This window comes from Arachis duranensis, chromosome 6, assembly GCF_000817695.3.
Source record: "Arachis duranensis cultivar V14167 chromosome 6, aradu.V14167.gnm2.J7QH, whole genome shotgun sequence".
NCBI classification, from domain to species: domain Eukaryota; kingdom Viridiplantae; phylum Streptophyta; class Magnoliopsida; order Fabales; family Fabaceae; genus Arachis; species Arachis duranensis.
The window spans coordinates 9,121,262-9,121,814 of record NC_029777.3 but is presented as its reverse complement, the minus strand read 5'-3'; positions in this window follow the sequence as shown (position 1 = coordinate 9,121,814).

The following is a 553-nucleotide window of genomic DNA, read 5'->3' as shown; positions in this document are numbered from 1 at the left end:
GCTTAGCGTCACCCTCCAATAGGATCTTGTGCATGCATCTGGCTGGGCTAATGCCCTTAAGATCACTGATGGACCACCCAAGAGCTGTCTTGTGTGTCCTTAGCACTTGAATTAGTGCTTCCTCTTCCTGTGGCTCTAAAGTAAAGCTTATGATCACAGGGAAGGTATCACCTTCTCCCAGAAATGCATATTTCAGGGATGGTGGTAATGGTTTGAGCTCAGGTTTGGGAGGTTTCTCCTCTTCCTGAGGGATTTTCAGAGGTTCTATTATTCTCTCTAGTTCCTCCAGATCAGGCTGAACATCTTTAAAGATATCCTCTAACTCTGATTCGAGACTCTCAGCCATATTGACCTCTCTTACCAGAGAGTCAATAATATCAATGCTCATGCAATCATTTTGGGTGTCTGGATGCTGCATAGCTTTGATAACATTCGACTTAAACTCGTCCTCATTGACTCTCAGGGTCACTTCCCTTTTTTGGACGTCAATGAGGGTTCGGTCAGTTGCTAGGAAAGGTCTTCCTAAAATGAGAGTTGCACTCTTGTGCTCCTC